The 24113-nt window shown below is 37.8% G+C and overlaps 1 protein-coding gene across 1 annotated transcript in view; it reads right to left on the reverse strand.

The window, feature by feature from the left end:
- The window catches only part of NEXMIF (neurite extension and migration factor), a 96955-nt gene that overhangs the window by 59360 nt on the left and 13482 nt on the right, over positions 1-24113 (reverse strand). The window lies entirely within an intron of this gene.

The raw sequence follows: 24113 nt of genomic DNA on the forward strand, positions 1-24113 counted from the left end.
ACTCCTTCAAAGCCCCCATTTTCAGAGAATTGTCATTATTTGGCCTGTCTGTTGGTTCCCTGGAATATCCTATTCACAAAGCTTGTCTATATTTGACCTGACCAGAAGCTCTCCCAGTGCAATTGGCCTTTTCCCTGGGGAATTTGTTGAAAACAAGTTGTGGCAATTGTTTAACATCATGACTGTCTGAAGCAGTGGATAACAGATGGGGCAAACAACAGGCTAACCAAAAAGCTTAAAAGGAAAAGCTGGGGAAACATCTCTGGGGATTGAAAAACTCTAACATATCCCTGGGAATCTCAATGACCACATTCATGTGTAGGGCTGTGCTCCTGCCCAGGGCTATGTGCATGCTCAGGAAATACCTGAGAAGGGTCTTAGCTCTCACCTCTGGCTGACTCTGAGGCTCTACACAAGCAGGAAGCGAAAGCTAAGGTAAAGTTGTCAACTATCTGCCTGAGTGTTGAACACATGTCCCTAACATACACACAGAGCCCCTTGGCAAAGACTGGGAGATTTATTGGTTCCAGGTGTTTAAGGAAATCTCAGTCCAATCATTAGCTGACCATTAAGCTAGCCAAGCAGAGACTTAAGTGGTCATATACAACAAAGAATACAGACTCTATAGATTAATTCAGAAATAAGCAACAACAAACCTGGGGGATGTAGGAGAGGATTTGATTTCTAGATATGCCATACTGTATTATTTAAAATACCCAGTTTCAACAAAACAATTTACCAGATGTTCAAAAAGCCAAGAAATTATGGCCCATACACAGGATAAAAAACAAAGCAGTCAATAGAAACTTTTCCTGAGGAAGCCCAAATGTTGAACTTAATAGAATTTAAATCTGCTAGTATAAATATTTTCATGAACTAAAGGAAACCATATTTTAAAAACTAAAGGAAAGTATGGGAACAATATCTCACCAAATAGAGAATATCAATAAATACACAGAAATTATAAAATAAACCAAATAGAAATTCTGGAATAGAAAACTGTAAAACTGAAGTGAAAAATTAACTAGAAGAGCAAAACTACACATTTGAGCAGGCAGAAGAAAGAATTAATGAACTTGAAGATAGGTTAATTTGGATTAACAAGTGTAAGGAAAAGATAGAAAAAAGAATGAAGAAAAATGAACAGAGCCTTACAGACCTGTGGGACACCATCAAATACACCAACATACACATGAGAAGAGCCCCAGAAGGAGAGAACAGTGCAAAAGGGGCAGAAAGAATATTTGAAGAAATAATGGCCAAAATCTTTCCATATGTGATGAGAAACATTAATCAACACATCTAAAAAGCTCAAAAATTCCAAGTAGGATAGACTCAAAGATATCTACACCTGGACACATCATATATCTATGATAAATTCATCAGAAATAATTATATTTAGATGATGATATAAAAATGGGAGAGGCTAGTGAGAAGAAAGCAAAGAGAAAGAAAAAGGGAGGGGAAGTTAGGATATTTAGACAATTGTTTATCACTTAAAGATTCGGGCTATAGTATTTAGTATGTGAAAACACCAAGGAAGTAAATTTCAGGAAAGCTGTACAAAGAATACATAGAAAAGAGTACTCCCATTTCAAGAATGTACTGACATTTAGAATGGTGGTCTGATTTTGAGCCATCTCTAAACACTGGTCATAATATCTGTAGACTATGTAATTGAACTATTTGTTACCCAGAGTTACTCCCCTTGTGTACTATTTGATATTTTATTTTCTCTTTAATTCCACTCTGACTTGTCATAGTCTCCTGACACATATAGGTGAAGCTCATTTTTTAAAAATCATAATAATACACAACTCAACAGACAAGACTTTCAAATCACCTGGTACTTGGGATTATCTGTCCCACTGCTTTTCTCCTTTGTAATGGATAATGGAGAAATGATCATATATTGATTTTCAAATGCATTCTCTAATTATCATACCAATAAATACCTCCAACATTATGCATACATGTATAAATTCATAAGTACTCACCATTGAACTGTATTATATATGCTAACGGCTGCCAGGCTCAACTGCAACACCTGACCTTTAGAACTTAAATGCATCTTTTTTCAAATAGTGGAATTTTTACACAAGGTGGACTATAATTAGAAAAAATATCTTATTTCCACATCACCTTATCTTACACCCTTCCAATACAGAAACCCCACACAAACTGAGAGGGGACAGCAAAAAAGGAGGAATGAAAATCAAACATATCTTCCTAAGGAAGGCCATAGACTAAACTCCCTCTTCCACCAGCAGCAGAACTCATCATTCAGCATCATGCCACCCCTGAATTTCAGCTGATATAATGAGGATGGCCTAAGAAGAGAAGGAAGGAAGAAATTGAAAAGGGCCAGGTTTCCAGGACTTTATCAACATTTGCCCTTGGTTACAATATTTTGTCATTCTCAGAGCCCCAATCCTGTATTCTAAACCTTAACCTTCTGTGCACTACAGGTAGATATTTTTTACAAGAGTTTGCAATCTCTTCAGGGCTGCACTGATCACACTGAAGGAATTCTTATCCCAGTCTGTGTTTCTACTTAAACACCAGCACTGTGGTAAAGCCTAAAAGAATGAGCTTCATTTATTATCTATAATGTCAAAATTGAAAAGGTTAATCACCATTAGTCAATGGAAATTAGGAGCAGACAGGAAATTATTTATCACACAAAGGAAAGGGCTTTGAATTGAAGCCCACATACAAAATGACAAACACATACCCAGATGCTCAGGCATCCTTTCTACATACTAGATGGCTACACCCCTTCCTCCCATGTGCACTGCTCTCTCCTTGGATGCTTCATGTTCATGACTGCAGTGGTTGGGTTCATTACAGTATCTTCTTATGCATAAGACTGATGGAGAAAAGCCTAGGCAACCATCACAAGTGCCACCCCCCACTTTTCCTCTCAGCTCAACCTAAGGGAAAGAACCCAATCCATCCTCAAACCCCAGGAGCACCTCTGCAGACAGCTTCTAGGCACTTCTGGCCAGATTCATATCCTAAAACTTACAGCAGCCCCTGATGCCTGCTCTACAAGTAGGAATTGAAGCATAAGAAGTCTGGAAATCACTAGAGTCAGAAGTGAGACAGACAAAGAGACATGCCCAGGCAAGTGTTGGCAGATGATTCTGTGTCCTCAGGTGTGCGCACTGTACCCCCAACCCCAGAGGAACCCAGTACCTTGAGTGAATCTTCCCTTAAGTGCACCATGATGCACACTCACTTCTTCACAATACAATGAAACTGTTCAGGTGCTCTGAGAACCTTTTCTATATTTACTTAAATGGATAACCCCCAACATACACAAATGCACATGCACACACACACACACACACACACACACACATGAGAGAGAGCAAATACAGAGGAAAAAGCAGAGATCAAGTCAAAACAACTTCTATGGGACCCAGGCTCTTCACCTAGATCAGAGTTTCTCAATCTGGGCACTACTAACATTCTGGGTCAGATAGTTCTTTGTTTTTGTGTGTGTGTGTGTGTGTGTGTGTGTGTATGTGTGTGTATAGTGGGGGGCAATGGCACAGCTCTCTTATGAATTGTCAGAGGTTTAGAAGCATCCCTGCCCTGTACTCATTGGAAGCCAGCAGCAACCCTCCACCCAGTTGTAATTAAAAATGCCTTTAGACATTGCTAAATATCCCAAATGGCAAAACTTTCCTTTTTCCCCCTTGAAGACCACTGACTTAGACAAAAAGGGTTTGCCCAGTATGGCTCCAATCAGCACACAAATCGCCACATTACAAAAATAGATGCAAAATTAACTAGTCAATCCTTTTAGTACAGAGTCAGGGAGGACATTAGAGATTTTCATAACCAGACATCCCTCTCAGCAATGTGAAAGTATCCCTGCCACCTAGAAATGAGTCTTCCCTGTGATGATCCAACCTAGGATTATTTGGCTTCCTTCTGACAGTTTCCCACATAATGCTCAAGCACCAAGAGACCCAGTTGGGTCCCTCCATGTGTGATTTCCTGCCAAACAATTTTCCACATTTGCTCTCTCAGCAAATTCTCATATTTTCCAAGTAAGTCTATATATATGTATGTATGTGAATATATACATGAATATATATATATATTTTCCTTTTCCAAAAAATAGCAGGAAAGGAATTAGGCTAGGGAACTGATGGTGGGTTAAGTGTAGCAGAACTTATTCTTCTAAAAACCTTATTGGCTCTATCCTTAGCTGTATGGCTATGAACTAGAATGGCATAATAATCCATGCTCTGCTTACCTACTGAAGTGTGGTGAGGATTAAATGAGATAATGAATGTGAAAGTACCTTGAAAATATAAAGCACTATACAATTATAAGGTACTTATCATTTCCATTAATGTCCAGGTCTGCAAAACTGGGAGGAAGAAATAAGCTGTAAGGAGGCAGGATGGGATATTAATTCCCAGCACCAAAGTGGAAAGGTAGAAAAGAATGGAATAGGATGGGAAAACAACTTGTTATGCTTTGAAAATGAAAACCACAGCGAGATGGACAGATGCCAAGTACTAACATCAGATGGTAAGAGGTTTTCTTTTTTGGGGGCACAGTAGTGACAAAGACCAAATAGGCATGGGAACCAAAAATATAAAGGAAACACCATTTTATTTAAAAGCTTCAAGCCCTCTAAATTTCAAAAACAAAAACAGTGTTTCCTAAACTGTATACCTTGGAACACAAATATTTCTCAAAATACTAATAAGCTATTTTCAGCAAATGAGTTTGGGAAAAGTTGCATCTTTTAAAGTCATAATATGCATTAACAGAAAGGCTCTAGGAAGATGTATATGAAAAAAACCTGTTTTATTTTGTTTAATCCATTATTTCCTAAACATATTTGAACTGAGAACTCTAGTTAGTTATTTAAATCCCTGCTAAGATCAGATTGAAAAATGTAACACTCAAAGGATTTCAAGATCAGAATGGACTATAAAGAAAATGAGTCAGTTAGATGGTTGCTTAGCATACATGTGGTTACAAGTATAAAAATACAAGCCAGAATAGTAAATCTATTTTTCCAAAACACTGATCAAATTCTTCCTGAGCTAGCACATCCAGTTTTGGGCTCCTAAAGGCCATGTAAAAGACAGAGTTTTAAAAAAAAAAAACATGAAAGTGATAAAACTCATTAAGAGAATGGGTTGAAAGATCTATGTTGTGTACATCTCAGAGATGGCTTAAGGACAACTTAATAAGAACAGAGAGAGAAAGAGCAACAAGGGGTGTACAGTAAACAGTCATAACCGAAGACACACTGCTCCTGAGTCTGCTTTAGTTTCCTTCTCTCTGTCTGCCTGCTTCAGGTCCTTCCTGACCCAGTGTCTCAGTATCTCTCTCCTTCCAAACTTGTACTTAGTTTCTTCCTCCTCCCCACAGCTCACTATATTATACATTTGAGTTCTTGTCCATAGGATCTTGTTCCCATCTTGGTTGCCCAATGACTATGATCTCATCTTAGGTCTTTGATACTACACCTACGTGTCTCTCTCAACCAACTAGAGGAGGGGTATGCGTTACATGTGAGGAAGATATTCCTAACAGAGTGGGTGTAGGAGACAGGCTTTCACAGACAGTATTAAAATCGAATACCCTTCTACCTTTATTAATTAGATGCAATTTTATTTAGAGGAGAGAACACAAGCTATAGAAAGAAGTGAAGCCAAGAGAGACCAAGAACATCCAGAAGCTACATTTTAGAGTAGTTGGAAATTGACAACTAGCCTGAAAATAAAAACATTTAGGGAATCAGATACAGGCACTCTAAAGAGTCCTAGACAAAAATTAAAAATTAAAAAGGGAAACGTCAATATTAAATAATGTGGCTGTGCTCCAAAATGCATCATTTGAATTATGTGCATGTTCACAAATATATTCTTGATTACTAGGCTAGAAAGACATTTTATTCCTTTTCCAAAATTCCTCAACAGAAGCTGCAGCCACAAGGACAAACCCACTCTTCATTGCAACACTTGAACATTTCCAAACTTGGAAACTAAACCTCCAACTCTTTCAAGCCATATGTCAGAGGGACAGTCCGAGTGTGAAATCACAAGAGGTGGTGAGAAGTGTGGCCACGGCAAGCCTTTGAAGCTTTGACCCTGCTTGCCAGACCAGAGAACCGCACAGGGGAGGGGAACAAGGCAAACAGTGGCTTCTCCACACTGTAACTGCGTCTTGCGGTATCCATTCTGCCACAGCCACAAAATAAATAAGGGAGGAAAAATCCTTTCTCAAAACAGACCTAGAGTGGGTGTGTGGCTTCGATCTGACAGTCTCATTTTACTTCAGTGCTTCTGGGGAGGGTAGAGAGGAAGAAAGGAGAGAGAGGAGGAGGTGAGAGAAAAAACACAGCCATTTTTGTAATTAAATTTCCAAATCTTTTCATTATGCAGTTTCAATTCATTGAAAGTTTTTTTTCCTTCCAGCCCCCTCCTCCTTCCTTAAAACTCTTGTTCCATTCACTACCCACTCGTGAACACACACACACACACACACACACACACACACACACACACACACACAGTGTTACCCTTGATATGAATCGAAGCAGGCAGAGCAGCTCCGCCTTGGTACTCGCCTTTGTAACCAGGGATGTAAACAATATTCAGGAGGTTTTTTGGCCTTGAGAATGGTTTAACAATAATGGTGCGGTTCCACTTTTACTCAGGAAAAGCTGAAAGGAAACTAAAAGGCTTAATAGGTACAAATATTGTGCTTCTGCTACATCAATAAATAATGCCAAAGTGGAAGAATGGCAGCACGTGGCAACATATTGAATGATGCTGTTTCTGCTAATCCTCCAGTGAAAGCCTTTGTGAAGTTTTATGCCACTAATCACATTAAATTGACCTCTGTGGGCCAGGACATGATGTTCTGTTATTGTTGTGTGTTTGTTTGTTTTACTGTGTAATGGCTCTCATTTTTAAGCTTAACTTAAATAGGGGATGATGCAGGAAAAAAAAAAAAAAACAAGCAACTCAAGGTTTGACTTGATGAATCTGTCCAAGAAAGAGTATTAGATTTGGACACAGATGCTTAGGCCTTGGGCCAAGGAGAAATTATTGCCATGGAGCATGAGACTGGGGAGGCCAGGGCTTCCGTTTTGAATTAATCAAGCTATGTTCTTTAGACATTTGATTCAGTTTATTCTACTTCTCCAAAATGGCTCCTGTTCCCCTCACCTTTTCACAACTCAGCCTGGAATGGAGTTGTAATGAATATAGCATAGAAAGCTGCATGTTCACGAGCTGGGATAGTACAAAACATTTCCCCAGGGTCAGAACTACTTGCAAGTACAAGGAGATATTTTAAGGGAAGTTTTACCAAGTCCTAAATACGTATTTTTTTTCTCTCAGGAATTCTATGCAGCAAAATTAGTTGACTGGGCCATAGGCCGTAAAAGCTAATTAGTTCTGTAAGATTGTTTAATATTTAAGCCTAACCATCAGTGGATAGCCATACAGATCCAAAGAGGTTTCCTGAATTCAAAGGCTCAATGCAGAGGGACAAAAGCTAAACACAAGATAGAAAGGAATCAATTTTTCTTTTAATCTGGGCATCAGGGAAAAACAAAAACCTGAGGAGGGAAAGGAGATATTAGTTACAAGGCTTCCAGGATACTACAGGGCTCTGGGGAATTGACCAAAGATCTTACACAGGGCTAATACAACATCTGTATTTTTCTTTCTATGCACTCAGGCTACTATACACATAGTATATTCCTCATTCTCTCCATAGCCTGGTAAACTAGGAGAGGCAGGTATCTTTATCGCCACCACCCTAACATCACCTTAGAGGTTCTGTCCTCCTATCAGTCTCCAGGGTTTCACCACTGAGTGATACAGATACATATTACTTAAGCAGTGTTGAAGTGCTGCCTCTAATTCAGCTTCTTCATCAAAGCTCAAATCCACAGAACAATGATCAACTTTGCATTCATTTTCCAACATCAGCCACCTCATTTGAATGACACTATTTTAATGACAATAAATGTTGCATGGGCACCGTGAAGTGAGAAACATCACCCTGCATTAATACCCCATCTGCCTGCCATCTCCCTAAGATCCTGAGGCACTTTTCAAAGCAAGCATAGGAGAATTTATACCTAATTAAAATCACAGGGGGAATGGAATGTCAGAGGCAGAATTTGGTTTCTTTTTTAGAATTAGAGTATTTTTGAGGCGTCAGACTAGTCTGTCCACCAGATTTGCCGAGGAGGGAGAGGTGGAAAGAAGAAGAAAATACACACTTACGGGAATAGGGGTGAGCGAAGAGGAAGAACTAGGCAGTTATTCTTTTAAAGTAAAGATGCTGACTTACAAATGAAGGAAGTACAATAAAACGGACTGATTTTTGCCCCCACATTTTTCTGTTTTTCCCTACATGCCTAAGCCTGGCACTGCTTTTCTGGTAGAATCAGAAAAAAAAAACATATATATGTATGTTTTGGTAGAAGTGACACTGAACAGCTGAAGAATGAAGACATAAGAGTCTGAATAATCCACAAAGCAGATGGCTTTAGATAATAGAAAATTGAATGTGTCTCATTTTATCATTCAAGAAGCTAAAGCACAAGGAAGAAAAGGGACTTGGCTTTTCTTTTTTTTAAGTTTAGTATCTATCTTTGTGCCACCTAGTTCTAAGTCCTCAGGCTGCAGAGTAAATGGAAGAATAATAATCTAAAAGTTTTCTTGTTTCTCACCCTCACTTAAAAAAAAAGACTTAAAGTATTCATCCAATTATGGAGCTAAGACTTATATAGACTATCTTATGCCTGACCTTAAAGTCAAAGCTAAGCAAGCCATTTCATTCTGTGTTCAACATTATTATGCTTAATCTTGTGAATTCTACAAACACGGGAGAGAGAAGTGATGAGACAATTAGGAGATAAGGCACCCAAGATAGAGATGGGAAGACTGGCTTCAGGTAAGTTGGAAGATTTAAAAAATATCTAGCACCCATGTACACACAATCAGATAATATCTATGGATGGTGTGGAAGCTTTTCCTCAGAGTCTTAACTTGGGCTCATCAGACCCTTTGCAGAAGTTCTTGTCTCCTAGATTTATACAAAACTGTCCAACCACCAGGGTTAATCAGGGCCATTTGGAACTGGAACCACTACCTGGCTCTGCCATTAATTTAGATATCTCCATCTAGGGAAGAAGTATGTTGATCACAGTTATATAGACAAAATTTGGGGGGTAAAGGAGAATTTAAAAGTTCAGGTTTCCAAAGGACATAGTTTTTCCTCAAGTAAAAAGAATCATATCATGAGAATTCACATTACTCACTCAACTCACCTCAGAATCTCTTTCAGGTAGCAAATAAATAAAATTCATATGTTCAAATAATTAAAAGCCACCCCATCGCCCCTTTTACTACAGCAGATTCAACTACTTAGTCATGCTTCCCAGGTTCTACTATCAACCCTCTATCTCAGATACTCATAAAATATTAAAGATAAGAGATAACACTCACCAACCCCTACTCTTGGAGTAGGTATTTGTGTCTATACCCACTTACTCCTTCCCTCCTTACCAGAGTTGTAAAGTCAAGCTCTCAGTCTCTTTGATGCCCTCCTTATCTGGATAATACCCCTCTATCAGCCCTGAAATTCAGCCTTTCCCATCTGCCAGCCAAACCTCAGACCACCTCCTAACAAACAAATTACTTTCTCCAGCCTACCCTGGCTAGTAGGTGGCACCACAGACAGCTAGCTCTTTGAAGGCAGCAGGCCCTTTGGGTATGGTGATCATCAATCCTGAAGAGTTGTGATCTGATATATTCTGTATATAGCACAATGTCTGGTTTGTACAGACTAGTTTTAACATTGAGGGAGTGTCTCATTAATATATATGCACCCAATATAGGAGCACCAAAGTACATAAAGCAAATACTAACAGAGATAAAGGGGGAAACTGATGGGAATACAATCATTGTTGGAGATGTTAACACTCCATTAACATCACTGGATAGATCTCCCAGACAGAAAATAAATAAGGCAACAGAATATTCAATGATATAACACAACACCTAGAGTTGGTCGATATTTTCAGAACATTACACCCCCCCCCCCAAAAAAATAGAATATACATTCTTTTCAAATGCACATGGGACATTTTCTAAGGTTGATCATGTACTTGGGCACAAAAGAAGCCTCAACAATTTTAAGAAGACAGAAATAATCTCAAGCATCTTTTCTGACCACAATGCCATGAAACTAGAAATCAGAAACCAGAAACTAGAAAAACAAAGGAGAAAAGAAATGACAGCATGGAGATTAAACAACATGCTACTAAAAAACCAATGAGTCAATAATGAAATCAAAGATGAAATTAAAAAATACTTTGAGCCAAATGACAATGAACACACAACCACACAAAATTTATGGGATGCAGCAAAGGCAGTGCTAAGAGGGAAGTTTATAGCAATATAGGCCTTCCTCAAAAAAGAAGAACAATATCAAATAAACAACTTAACCCACCAACTAAAAGAACTAGGAAAAGAAGAACAAAAAACCCCAAAAGGCAGCAGAAGGAAGGAAATTATGAAGATCAGGGAGGAAATAAATAAAATAGAGATTAAAAAAAATTAGAAAAAGTCAATCAAACCAAAAGCTGGTTTTTTGAAAAAGTAAATAAAATCGACAAACCTCTGGCCAAACTCACAAAGAAGAAAAAAGAGAGAGCGCAAATTAGCAAAATAAGAGAGGAAAATGGAGAAATTACAACAAATAAAATAGAAATACAGAATAGCATATGAGAATAGTATGAAAAACTATAGCGAACCAAACCGGATAACCTAGAGGAGATGGACAAGTTTCTGGAAACATACTGTCCACCACGACTGAATCAAGAAGAAACTGGCCACTTGAACAAACCGATCACTAGATATGAAATCGAAATAGCAATAAAAAACCTCCCTACAAATAAAAGTCCAGGACCAGACGGCTTCACTGGGGAATTCTACCAAACATACAAAGAAGAACTCATACCAGTCCTTCTCAAACTCTTCCAGACAATTGAAAAGGAGGGAATACTCCCAAACTCATTCTATGAAGCCACCATCACCCTGATACCAAAACCAGGCAAAGACACTACCAGAAAAGAGAATTATAAGCCAATATCACTGATGAACATAGACACCAAAATCCTCACCAAAATATTAGCAAATAGAATCCAACAACACATAAAAAAGATTATACATCATGACCAAGTGGGGTTCATCCCAGGGACATAGCGGTGGTTCAACATATGCAAATCAATCAATGTAATACATCACATCAACAAGAGAAAGGACAGAAACCACATGACCATCTCAATAGATGCAGAAAAAGCATTTGATAAAATTCAACACCCATTTATGATAAAAACTCTCGCCAAAGTGGGTATAGAGGGAACATATCTCAACATAATAAAAGCTATATATGACAAACCTACAGCCAGCATAGTACTCAACGGTGAAAAACTCAAAAGCTTCCCACTAAAATCTGGGACAAGACAGGCTGCCCGCTATCACCACTCCTATTTGAACATAGTCTTGGAAGTCCTAGCCACAGCAATCAGCAAGAGAGAGCTAAAAGGGATCTTAACTGGAAACGAAGAGGCAAAAGTGTCACTATATGCCAATGACATGTTACTATATATAGAAAACCCTAAAAGGTCCACACAAAAACTACTAGAGCTGATTGAAGAATTCAGCAAGGTAGCAGGTTACAAGATTAACGTTCAAAAATCAGTGGCATTTCTTTACACTAACGATGAATCAACAGAAAAAGAAAGTAAAGAAACAATCCCCTTTAAAATAGCACCCACAGTAATAAAATACCTAGGAATAAATCTAACCAAGGAGGTGAAAGACTTATACACAGAAAACTATAAACCATTGATGAAGGAAATTAAAGAAGACTTTAAAAAATGGAAAGATATCCTATGCTCTTGGATTGGAAGAATCAATGTTGTTAAAATGGTCACACTGCCCAAGGCAATCTACAGATTTAATGCAATCCCTATCAAATGACCCAGGACATATTTCACAGAACTAGAACACATCATAATAAAATTTATATGGAACTATCAAAGATCTAGAATTGCCAAAGCATTCCTGAAGAGAAAGAAAGAGGCTGGAGGAATAACTCTCCCAGACTTCAGACAATACTATAGAGCGACAGTCATCAAGACAGCATGGTATTGGTACCAAAACAGACATATAGACCAATGAAACAGAATAGAGAGCCCAGAAATGAATCCACAACGTTTTGGTCAACTCATCTTCGACAAAGGAGGCAAGAATATACAATGGAATAAAGACAGTCTCTTCAGCAAATGGTGTTGGGAAAACTGGACAGCAGCATGTAAACAATGAAGCTAGAACACTCCCTTACACCATACACAAAAATCAACTCAAGATGGAACAAAGACTTAAACATAAGACAAGATGCAATAAACCTCCTAGAGGAAAATATAGGCAAAACATTGTCTGGCATATATCTCAAAAATTTTCTCCTAGAAGAAATAAAAGCAAGAATAAACAAATGGGACCTAATGAAACTTACAAGCTTCTGCACAGCAAAGGAAACCATAAATAAAACAAAAAGACAACCTACGGAATGGGAAAAAAGTTTTGCAAATGAAACCGAAAAGGCTTGATCTCCAAAATACATAAGTAGCTCATACAATTCAATAAGAAAAAAATAAACAACCCTATCCAAAAATGGACAGAAGACCTAAACAAGCAATTCTCCAAGGAAGACATACAAATGATCAATAGGCAGATGAAAAAATGCTCAATATCACTAACTATCAGAGAAATGCAAATCAAAACTACAATGAGGTATCACCTCACACCAGTCAGAATGGCCATCATTCAAAAATCTACAAATGACAAATGCTGGAGAGTCTGTGGATAAAAGTGAACCCTCCTTCACTGCTGGTGGGAATGCATTTTGGTGAAGCCACTGTGGAAAACAGTATGGAGATTCCTCACAAGAATAGGAATAGACTTACCGTATGACCCAGGAATCCCACTCCTGGGCATATATCCAGAAGGAAGCCTCCTTCAAAATGACAGCTGCACCCCAATGTTCATAGCAGCACTATTTACAACAGCCAAGACATGGAAACAGCCTAAATGTCCATCGACAGATGACTGGATAAAGAAGAAGTGGTATATTCATACAATGGAATACTACTCAGCCATAAAAACCGACAACATAACGCCATTTGCAGCAACATGGATGTCTCTGGATAATGTCATTCTAAGTGAAGTAAGCCAGAAAGAGAAAGAAAAATACCATATGAGATCACTCATATGTAGAATTTAAAATAAAAAATCACAAACAAACAAACAAAACATAATACAAAACAGAAACAGACTTATAGACATAGAATACAATCTTGTGCTTGCCAAGGGGGCTGGGGGTGGGAAGGGATAGACTGGGAGTTCAAAATTTGTAGATACTGATAGGTATATATAGAATAGATAAACAAGATTATACTGTATAGCACAGGGAAATATATACAAGATCTTGTGGTAGCTCACAGTGAAGAAGGATGTGACAATGAATTTATGATGTTCATGTATAACTGAAAAATTGTGCTCTACATTGGAAATTGACACAACATTATAAGCTGACTATAACTCAATAAAATTAAATTAAAAAAAAAAAACGATTGAAGGAGTGTTAGGTAGCAAGGAGGAAAATTTTTCTAGCTTTCCTTTTCTTCACACCTCAATGCTAGCTCAAATGACAAGACTCTTACTATCTTCCTGCCTTGGTTGTGAATGAACAGAGACATCTCAGGAAGAAACGCTGGTGCTTTTTGCCAAGTCTACCAGTACAGTCTCTTAAACCTCCAAAATAGAAGAGCAAGGACTGGGCACTGGGTTATGCATGTGTGACACAATATTACTGTATAAATTATTTGGGGATTATACACTGTTTGGGATTAGCTGCACCTCAGCACCTTTCCATTAGAATTTGATAGGTGGTGAAAAAGAGACAAAGCTAGCTGCCTAATATTCACAGCAAGCAAGGACAATTAGAAAACATTCATTTTTGTTCTGTTCACACTTCTATTCCCAAAGCTAACCATATGCTTTCTAGGCTCTGGCTTGACCATCCAACTGATATCTAGTAGCACACAAAAACAATTTTTATTTTTAAAAATATTTCATAAACGTTTGCATTTCAGACATAGCTTTCATATTTCATTTTATATCAGAGGCTAATTTCAGCCCATATGCAAATATATGGACAATTATGATTGATGTTGAAGTTCTGACAAACAATTAGTAGCCTAAACAGTCAAAGTTTAAACAAAATGTAAAGGTTATTGGACAGAGAGTCAAGAGAACCCAGTTCCATCTAACTCATATGGCGACTTTGGACAAGACACCCTCTCTGAGCCTTTATTTTCTGGGCATATCGCTACCTGCCATACCTGTCTCACAAAGGGATTAGAAGGGTCAAGGAAATGAGTTTCTAAATGGCTTTGAAAAATATTAAGCTCTGTACAAAGCAGAAGCATTATATCCCCAAGGGGGTCTTCATTCTAATACAGGGTCATTTATTTATTCAGTGATAAAGCCACTGTACTACATATTGTCACAAATAGATTCTAGAAGTGGAACTACTTTTGATTTCTCTCAAATTTTATAATGCAATGTTTGAAGGGTAATAAGAGTGGGAGGAGGTAGTTCAAGTAACTGGCAAAATGGAATTTTTCCAGAAGAAAGCAACTAGGAGAGAAAGGAGTCGATAAATCTGTCACATGAGGACTGTCTGAAAAATGGGTGGAAAATGTTTAGTCTGGAAAAGACTAGAGGATGTAATGATGGCTGTTTTTAGAAATTGAAGGGCTATCATATCCAGGAGAGATTAAGTTTTTTTGTGGCACAAGGCAGAAAGAACCAGGCTCAAAAGAAAAAAAAAATTAACCCATAGTGATGGAAGTATGTTAAAGAGACACAGGAATCAACTGAAATAGCTCCCCATGGCCAAAGCTGGAGCAATTTGACAAAATAAACAAAGTAGCATTGGACTACAACCCAAAGTTTAAAATAAATATCCACGAGTCAATAGTGATATAAATAAATGATTGAATAAATAAATGAGAGCAAACTGACACATCTCCAGTGCACAAGAATTCCAAATAATTTATGCAGATACTCCATCCTCAAAGAGGTGGTGCATAACTCCCCAGTCTTAAAGTGTAGACTGCCCAAAGTAATTCCTTCCAAAGAGTACATTATGGAAATGGAGAAAAAGTAACTTTACCCTGGAAAAGCCTGACAAACATTACCTCAGTCAGGTGATCATGGTCAGCACCAACAGTGATAAATCATGTTTATAGTATGTACTCATGATATGATGTGATGAGAATAGTACTTTACCTTTGTGATCATCCTCCCTAAAACATACTACCCCAGTCTAATCATGATAAAAACATCAGACAAATCCCAAGTGAGGGACATTCTACAGAATACCTGACTGCTAATCCTCAAAACTGTCAAGGGAAAGTCTGAGAAACTGTCACAGTCAAGAGTAGCAAAGAAGACACGATGACTAAATGTAATGTGCTATCCTGGATGGGATACCAGGACAGCAAAAGGATGTTAGGGGGATACTAAGGCAGTAGGAATATGGACTTTAGTTAATAATAATGTATTAACATCTGTTAATTTTCACAAATGTACCATAGTAATGGAAGATATTAATAACAGGGGAAATGATGTGAGGTATATTTCTATACTATCATCACAAGAATTCTGTAGATCTAAAACTGTTCTAAAATTAAAAGTTTATTTAAAAAAAAAACAAGGAAAGCCATAAGAAAACATATTTCAACTCAATTTAAGAATAGGCTTTCTGAAAAGAAAGAAAAGGCATCCAAATTGGAAAGGCAGAAATAAATTCATGTCTGTATACAAATGAAACGACATGATCTTATATATAGAAAACCCTAAAGATTCCACAAAAAACTGCTAGAATAAACAAATGCAGCAAAGTTTCAAGATACAAAATCAACATGCAAAAATCAGCTGTATTTCTATACACTAACAATGAACAAGCCAAAAAGGAAATTAAGAAAATTTATCCCATTTATGCTAGCATAAAAAAGAATAAAATATTTAGGAATAAACTTAACCAAGGAGGTGAAAGACTTACACACTAAAAAGTACAAAATGTTGCTGAAGGAAACCAAAGAAGACACTAATAAATAGAAAGATGTTCATGTTCGAGGATTATAAGATGTAATATTGTTAAGATGTCAAAACCTCCCAAAGTATTCTATAGATTCAGTGCAATTTTCTTCTGTATAAAAAACTCAATGACATTCTTTGCAGAAATAGAAAAATCCATCTTAAAATTCATACGGAATCCCAAATAGCCAAAATAATCTTGAAAATAACAACAAAGTTGGAGGCATCACACTTACTGATTTCAAAACTTACTACAAAACTACAGTAATAAAATTTTTTTTTTGGTACTGGCATAAGAACAGACATATAGACCAACAGAATAGAATAGAAAGCCCAGAAATAAACTTTCACATATGCGGTCAAATAATTTTCAAGAAGGGTGCCAGGACCACTCAATGGGGAAAGGACAGTCTTTTCAAAAAATGGTGTTAGGAAAATGGGATATCCACATGCCAAAAAATGAAGCTGGACCCTTACCTTACAACATATAAAAAAATTAACTCAAAATTGATCAAAGACCTAAATGTAAAAGCTGAAAGAAAACATAGGGCAAAAGCTTCACAAAGTTGCATTTGGCAATAATTTCTTGGATATGATATCAAAAGCACAGGCAACAAAAGAAAAAACAGATAAACTGAACTATAGCAAAATGAAAAACTTTTGTGGATCAAAAGAAACTACCAACAAAGTGAAAAGTAAATTCACGGAATGGGAGAAAACATTTGTATATCATATATCTGAAAAAGGATTAATATCCAGAATATATAAAGAACTCCTACAACTCAGCCAATAAGCTTATGAAAAGATGCTCAACATCACCAATCATTAGAAAAATGCACATTAAAACCACAATGAGATAGCTCCTCACAAACATTAGAATGGCTATTACAGCAAAACTAGAAAATAACAAATGTTGGCAAGGATGTAGAAGTTTGGAACTCTGTGCACTGTTTGTGGGAATGTAAAATGGCACAGCTGCTATGGAAAACAGTATTGAAGTTCCTCAAAAAATTAAAAATAGAATTACCATATGATTTAATGATTCCATTTCTGGGTGAATGCCCAACAGAATTAAAAACAGGATCTCAAAGCAATATTTGTTTATAGCAGCGTTATTCATAATAGGCAAAAGGTGGAAGCAAGTCAAATGTCCACTGAGATGAATCGATAAACAAAACGTGATATATACATACAATGGAATATTATTCAACCTTAAAAAGGAAGGAAATTCTGACACATACTACAACATGAATGAACTTTGAGGACTTTATGCTAAATGAAAAAAGACAGTTACAAAAGGACAAATATTGTATGACTCCACTTACATGAGGAACCTTCACTAGTCTAATTCATAGAGACAAAAAGTAGAATGGTGGTTGCTAGGGTCTGGGGAGAGGATGGAAATGGGGAGTTATTGCTGAATGGGTACACAGTTCCAGTTTTGCAAGATAAAAAGAGGTCTAGAAATGGATGGTTGTGATGGTTGCATAGCAATGGGAATATACTTAATTCCACAGAACTGTACACTTAAAAATGGTTAAGATGGAAAATTTTATGTTATGTGTATTTTGCCACAATTAAAAATAATAAAATAAAATAAAAAGAATGAATGTCTGGTATGTACTGCCTTTGGAGGTAGTTGCCTATTCATGGATATATCTAGGCAAGGTAATCTATAAGAAGTGATTACTGTATCAGATAAAATGGTTTAAATGATCTCCTAGTTATTCCCAAGAGGTAAAAAACATTTGTGGCCAAGTTGTCAATGTGAGTCTTAATGAGTAAACATACAAATGGCCAGGGTGGTAGTGCTTCTAAATTTTGTTATGATTTGCTGCACAAAGCACTGGTGAAGCACAACTTACAACAGTTCTTCTGCTAGTAAGCAGTTAGAAATAGGCAGTTGGTTTACCTGGTTCCATCATACACCTTTCAGTCCCAGGGAAGAAAGTATTATATATGAAATTTACAACCCCCAGAGGCATGCACTATCTCACGAACAGCCTTAGAAACAGTCCTGTGCACAAATTTCTCCCCTAGAATAACAGTTTCCCTGAAATGGGAGCTATTGAACTCACCTATCACTCCACTATTACTGCTACCACCTCCCTCCTCCCAGTGATAGTTTCTTAGACTTAGTAGGTCTTCTTTAAGTATATTATATCTATGAATGACTTTGAGCTCCAGATAAATGGAGTGAGAGAGCTCCTTTAATAACCCTCCCAGAAGCTGAGGGGCTGTCTCAAATCCCAAGGCAGTTTCAAACCATCCTATGTGACTTTAATGTATATTAAGGTCTGTTTCTGCCTGACTGTTGAGTTGAGACATTGGTTTTCTCCTGCCCTTGGACTGGAACTTACATAACTGGCCCTCTTGGTCCTTTGGATTCAGACTGGAAGTACAGCACCAGCTTTTTTGGGTCTTCAGTTTACAGACAGCATTTGTGGGACTTCTCAGCCTCCATAATCACAGGAGCCAATTACTTACTGTGTGTGTATATTGATTCTGTCTTACTGTGTATGTGTGTATGTAAATAGATAGGATAGATAGACAGACAGACAGACAGATAGATAGATAGATTCTGGCTCTCTGAAGAATCCTAATATAGATTTTGACTGAGAGTCCCCTTCATGACCTTTAAAATATTTAATTATAGATGAGTCAAAGTTATAAGCCAGAAGAATCACAGAGGAAGCCAAGTATAAGGATACAAACTGGCCCCCAGTGGGATGAGTTTTAATCCCAGCACAAAGATTAACTTTCTATTTGGCCAAAGCCTTAACTCGCTAACTCAAAGATGCGGGGAGGGGTTAACTAGATCAGTAGTTCCCAACCTGAGGTCCCTGGTCATCTTAACAGATCACAAAGATAATCACTGGGATCCTCAAGTCATTTTCAATATTTCAAAACTTTAAAGAAAACAGAGCACTTAACTATCATACAGCTGCCCTAGTTATCTAAATGTCAAGTTTCTTTGGTTTTCCCTGGAATTAAAGCAACCAAGCACAATAATATTGGTTATCCATGCTGATCAGACACACATGTGTGTATTGTGTATGAACATTGAGAAGCTATTATTTAATAAATGTAGCTTTTTCAGGGGGAAAAAAAAACCTCTTCAAAGCACTAGGCCTTATGAAAAAAAGATAAAGGAAGGGTTTGGGAGGGTATGAAAATATTGGCAAGCACTGATCTCACTGATCTGTGGCTGAGATCCCTCGCAACTCTTCCACATCTACTTGCCTCTCTTGTCTTTCCTAGTGAGGACTGCAATCATCACTTACCTGAGACACTGGAGACAGATGAGTAATGGACTTCTTCATCTGCCACCATCCTTGGGTCTCAGAATAGCTGTGAAATTTCTGCTGCCACCCCACCCCTGTATCCCCTACACCCACACATTCAGACCTAATGGGTTAAGTGGGGGCCTTTGGATAGGGAAAAAAAGCAAGATTTCCCACAGCCAAGCTAGTCAGCATACAGGCAAGTTCTTTGGAGTTTAGATGGAGTAAGTGCCACCTCACATTTTCCAAAGCCTTTGATAGGTGTGGTAGGTTCAGACTCCCACACAGAAGTTGTCTGCCTAGTTTGAAGGGGAAATGCTACTCGGTGCTTAAAGCCACTCCTTGTTATAAAGGCAGCTTTAGCTCTGCAGCTTTTGCTAGGGGGGAGGGGAAAAGGGTGTGGAAGAAGCTCCCTTGAATTGAAACTTGAATCTGGGGGTAAACACAGCTGGGACTTGTTCCAACATTTGCTTCTATGACCTGGAAACAAGAGCACCCTATGTCCCAGCAAAACACACATTTGCTGAGTCTCATCCTGTCTATTTCTAAACCTCAATCAATGCAGAAATAAGTATCTTTAAAAATAAAATCTTCTGGCAGGGGAGAGGGTTCTTCTTAGAGGAATTTGTTTAATTATTTCAATTTAAAATCTTGAACATTTCCAATCTTGCATTACTTACTAATTTGCAGGCGTACATGCACTCGTGAACACACACACACAGACGAACACACACATACCAGTCCTGAGCAAGCTTGAGGCAGAAATGCAGTTAGCCACTGGCGTGACTCCTGGATTGCCAGACCTGTGTGAAAGAATAGAGCCTGGAACTGAAAAACTGAAACTGTCAAGCACTTCTGAACAAGTACTATGAATTGACATTTGGCCCATCTAAAGAGAATCAAAGGCGGCAAGGGCAAGTTAGCAATGAATTAAACTGATTAAGGCAGAAGCGTGATGAGTTTCAGCGGGCTAAGGCTTGGCTTTCCAAGACCCAAGACTAAGACTAACGATGCTTTCATTTCACTTTATTTTTTAATCTCAGCATCCTGGTTTTTTTTTTTTTTTTGTTTGTTTTTTTGCTGTGTGACCTTGAGTGAATAGCTTGATCTCTCAGTGCTTCATTGTTTCAAAAACACTGAACTGTCTAGAATGATAAACCATCACCTCTCTTTCTCCCAGTAGGTCTTGATAGTTGAGTACAGTTTTGCATGTATGACAATGGATGCAACCAAAATTGTACTCAACAATTCTAATCATGTATGTGTGTGTGTAGAAGTGGTGTGGCTTTGTCAAGGATGGATGTCTCTCTCACATAAATGCTGAAGAAGTTTTATAGACTGTTAACCTGTCTGTGCTCAAGCTCTGGAAAAATTGAACACCCTACCTCACCCCATAGATCAGGGAAAACAATCACTATCTTTTCCTTGGGGTGGCTTCTCTGAGCTCAGCAGCCCCAAAATTGACTCCCTGTGGGCCTCAGGGGCACCTCTTACCCTTGGATTGCAGGTGGAGGGGTGTATCAGGGCATCACTTGGTGATACCCCAAACCATTTCAGACCACAATCTAACTGTTTTGAATGAATAATTCAGGAGCAGGAACCCTGACAATGTCAATCTAGGTTTTGTTGTTTGCTTTTCAGAAGAACAAGATCTGGTCAAAGGACAGGAACAAGCTTGCTGGGGAATATATCATGGTCCTTGTTTCCTTCTCTACATAAGTCCCTGCCTATGCTATTTTAATGGCTACATAGCAAAATTGTGCCTTAAAATTATTCATTGGCAAAATTCCAACACATAAATCTGTTTTTTGAAAACTGTGCATTATGACATTATAATGTTAAGTGGGAAAAAAGCAAGATAAGGTACATCCACAGAAACATAAAAAGTGTACAGGAAAAAAGATAAGAAAATAAAAATATAAAATTGGGCAGTCTTTGATTTCTTCATTTTTATACTCTTCTGTATTTACCACACTTTATTAAAATGGATTGTTTTTATAACAAATAATTTCACTTTTCAGTTTCTTTTCTCTCTCTCTCTCTTTTTTTTTTTTTTTTTTTTTGGCCATGGAGATGTTTCACATACAGGACAGGGATTCAGGAGTGTTGAGTACAGTATTAAATGGACGTGTGCTGTTGCTAAGTAATTTTCCTTCTCTGAGCCTCTGTTACTCCTTTATAAAATGGGGTAGGCAACTGACAAGGAGGTATCCCTAGAGATTTCTCCAATCTCAGTCTTCAGTGTTTTATAGCCAAAATCACTGGGCTGGCTGAGCTGCCTAGAACCTTTGCAAATTGTTCCTAAGAGCTATCAATTGGTTGGATTTTCCAGTTTTCCTGTAATGTGATTATATATTATCATGAAAACTATCATGAAAAAGTAATGTACATGTAATAGGCTCTAGAGTTCAGTTAGAGTGGAAAAAGGGAATGTAAAAAGGAAAATGGAATACATCCCTGAACAAGATGCTGACTGAAGGAAAAGAAAACTAGCTTCAGAATGACACATACATTAGGATATTATTTATGTAAATTGTTCTGTGTAAAATACACAGAACAATTCTATATATTACTTATATAATTTTAAATGACATGTAAGAATACATACCAAATTAATCTTTGCCTCTGGGAATGAATAGAGAGGAATAGGGGGCAGAATTTAACTTGTCTGTAATGTATTATTTCTAGGCACTGGGAAAAAAAATCTAAAGCAAACTTTATGTTAAAAATGGTCACAGTTGTCATGCAACATGAATAATTTCTAGAGATCTGCTCTATAACATAGTGTGTATAGTTAACGATACTATATTGTAAACATAAAAATATGTTAAGTGGTTAGGTATGTTAAGTGTTCTTACCACAATAAAAAATGTTAAGATTATCAATTCTGAGTAGAGATCTAGGTGTGTTTGTTACATTATTCATTCTGAATGTTTTTCAATATTTTTCTAATTACTCTAAATAAAATGTGTCATTTTTTAAAAGGGAAAGTTTGATCATTTCTTTTCTATAGTTTTAAAAATCTGTGAAGTGTTCATGGATTATTCTGATAAATGGTAAGTGAAGTTAGTTTCAAAACTAGGGAAATAGGAAAGAGAAAAAAGTAACAGGACAAAGACAAATGAAAGAGGGGGGTCACTAAGATCAGATACAGTGAGGCCCTGGGAGCCTCAGGAACTTTTTGCCCAAAAGTAACTAACAAACTCCATAAGCCAAAGATTTAATAAATGGACCCATTGCAAAGTGGGGGCTCCTGGGTGTTCCAGTCCCCATCCCCTACTATATGTATTTAAAACCCTACTCTGTTTCATTGATTTTCTCTGGACAGAAACTTCCAATGAGTCCCCTCCAACTATCTAGCCTTTCAGGGACAAATTTTCCATCTTGGCTTCCAAGGCGGCTGTTACAACACCACAAATCACCTTCTGCCATCCCTTCTTGAACCAAACTCCTACTGGTTTCCAGGAATCATATGGGGAATATGGGTCTCTGAATTTATTCCCTCATAGTACTCAGTTCACAACATTTCTTAAGCTAAATGTCTTACTACAAAAGCTGAACCTGCTGAAGATAAAAGCTCTTCATTTTTCCCCTACTGTCCTTCCCCAAGCTAAATAAATCCCCATCACAGTCAGAAATGCCATTTTATCCCCCAACTCTGAAAAATTCGCAGTCATCTTTACTCTTTGCTGCAGACTGATTGACAATTGAATCCATCTGCTTTTATCAACTCAATGTCTCTTGATTTCCCCCATGCCCCATTTTGTCAGCCCTTTCCCCTCAGCCTTCCTTGCTGTTTGTGGGTACTTCACAATACAATATTTTTGAATGGCTCTTCCTGCCCTGACTCTCTGCCACACCCAGAAGCCATAGCCTCTCTTGGCTGATATAACTGAAGTGCTGTCTCTAGACTTTACTCTCTAAGGGTAGCAATGACCTTGCATCCAGCCACACAACATGCAAGGAAAGTGGCTATAGTCAAATGAGATATGGATCCCGGGCAACATCAAGGGGATGGTTGAGGCCCTGCTGATAAGTGAGGGGGGTGGGTAGGCTGTGAAGGCGAGGAAGAGTGTTAAGTGGAATGGAGCACAGGCTTTATATATTCAGAAGCAAGAGTTCCCCTTACCTCACTGTTCAAAGAGACCACTTGCAGGGCAATCTAAAGGAAGGGATCAGGGATTGGACTATAATAAGCATTCTGTCCCTGATTTACAGTGTGGCTTTGGGAAGCTCACTTTATAGTATCTGAGACTCAATTCCCCCATCTGGAAAATGTTACCATCATGGTAACTGTTGTTGTGGGAAAAGATCTTAGAGATTAGCTCTAGACCAAGCCTTCATTTCACAGTTTGAAGACTCTGAGGCCCAGGGAGGGGAAGTAATTTGTTCTATGTGGTCTTCAGTATTTACTTTTCCTAAGTCCATGAGGTTTTTTGTGAGGTCAAATGAAATAAACATAGGAACACTTTGAATCCTTTAGAAGAGGGGCTACAGAATTATAAGGTGTTATTATTGGCAGTTTTAGTGCCTATGGTCCTCTGGACAGAAACTTCCAGTGAGTCCCTTAACAAAACTGAATGAAGACACACCA

This window comes from Camelus ferus, chromosome X (assembly GCF_009834535.1).
Source record: "Camelus ferus isolate YT-003-E chromosome X, BCGSAC_Cfer_1.0, whole genome shotgun sequence".
Taxonomy (NCBI): domain Eukaryota; kingdom Metazoa; phylum Chordata; class Mammalia; order Artiodactyla; family Camelidae; genus Camelus; species Camelus ferus.